This window comes from Pinus tabuliformis, chromosome 3_2 (genome assembly GCF_031772625.1).
Source record: "Pinus tabuliformis cultivar Carrire ecotype Pingquan chromosome 3_2, CPIR1, whole genome shotgun sequence".
Lineage (NCBI taxonomy): Eukaryota > Viridiplantae > Streptophyta > Pinopsida > Pinales > Pinaceae > Pinus > Pinus tabuliformis.
The window spans coordinates 1,265,815,672-1,265,817,656 of NC_142302.1; positions in this window are offsets into that span (position 1 = coordinate 1,265,815,672).

Below are 1,985 nucleotides of genomic sequence, written 5' to 3' on the forward strand. Positions count from 1 at the left end.
ATAAATTTGATAAAAATTATATATGCATTTTTTATTTTGTTTTGTATATTGTTAAATTTTATGAAAAAAAATGAAAATGGAAGTTGTGGAGATTATAATAGTTTAAGTCAATTTAATTTGATATAATTTTAATAATAATATTGGATACATGAATGAGTATTTTTTATTGAAATACAATTTTAATTAAATTTCCTTTTTCAACTTAAGGTGGATGAACATCTGTTAACATTTTTTAATTGACCCCCTAGATTGGTTCTCAAGGGAATATGCTCAACATATGCTTCCTTTGAATGCTTTTGTTAGGTTTCCTTGACTTTTAATAAATTTAATAAATTTGGTGTCTTAATGGGGAGTAAAATTTGTGTGTGTGTGTGTGTGTATATAGTGTGTGTGAGTGAGCCTAACGGTTAAAACATGTGTTTCCTCCTAAGAGATTACACGTTCAAATCTATGTGTAGTGGGTGTGTTTCCTCCTAAGAGATTACAGGTTCAAATCTATGTGTAGTGGGTCCTTTGTTCCACAAAGAAGTGCATCTCTCATACACCATATATATATATATATATATATATATATATATATATATGCAAATTATCAATTTGGTAAAATTTGTATATATGTATTGTGGGTCATTTGTTCCACAAAGAAGTATGTCTCTCATACATCATTAATATATATATATATATGTGTGTGTGTGTGTGTGTATTTTTATTTTGTTTTATAAATTGTCCCTTGTCCCACAAACAAGTATGTCTCATACACCATATATATATATATATATATATATATATATATATATATATATATATATATATATATATATAGATATGCAAATTGTCAATTTGGTAAAATTTGTATATATGTATTTTTTATTATGTTTTGTAAATTGTTAAATTTTATGAGGTAGGTCCCTTGTCCCACAAACAATGGGGTCTTATACACCAATTTGGTGTCGGCTTGGGGTAACCTTGAAATCACATAATTATATATATTCAATTTGGTAAAATTTGTATATTTTATTTTGTTTGTATATTGTTAAATTTTATGAAAATAATTGAAAAATCAAGTTGTGGAGATTATAATCGTTTAAGTCAGTTTAATTTAATACAATTTTAATAGTAATATTGAATAAATGAATGAATCTTTATTTTATTGAAATACAATCCTAATTAAACTCTTATTTCAACTTAAGGTGGATGAGGGTGGTTGACCTTTTTTTTAATTTATTTTAATTTAAATATATTTTTAATAATAATATTGGATAAATGAATGAATCGTTTTTTTATTTAAATACAATCATAATTAAACTCCTATTTTAACTTAAGGTGGATGAGGATTTGTTAATTTTTTTTAAAATGAGGGTCTAGATTGACTCTCAAGGGAATATGCTCAACATATGCTTCGTATGAATGCTTATCAATAGTTATAGTGTGTTACAGGGTTTGTTAGGTTGCCTTGACTTTTAATAAATTTAAAAAATTTGATGTCCGAACATGGAGCAAGATTCGCGCCATGCCCACCAATTTCCTAGAGATTTTCAAAGCATACCTAATTTTAAAAAGAATGCCTTATATTTTGGTTGGAAAAGATAGAAACTTTTCAACACTTTTGTTTTTTATCAAGCCCTGATATTCTTAAGGGTTAAGTAAAATAAAAGTTAATAATAATGTTCTTGTTGCAATAGTTAATAGTAATATGGATTTTAATGTTGTAAGCAATAAATGTAATAAAATTTTTGTATGTATATATATGGTAAAATTTGTATATATGTATTTTTATTTTATTTTGTAAATTGTTAAATTTTATGAGAAGAATTGAAATTAGAAATTGTGGACATTATAATCATTTAAGTCAATTTAATTTAATATAATTTTAATAATAATATTAAATAAATGAATAAATCGTTTTGCTATTATAATAATAATAATAGGAAAACAACCGCACTAATCTTAATAATACTAATAATAATCATCACACGAAAATAATA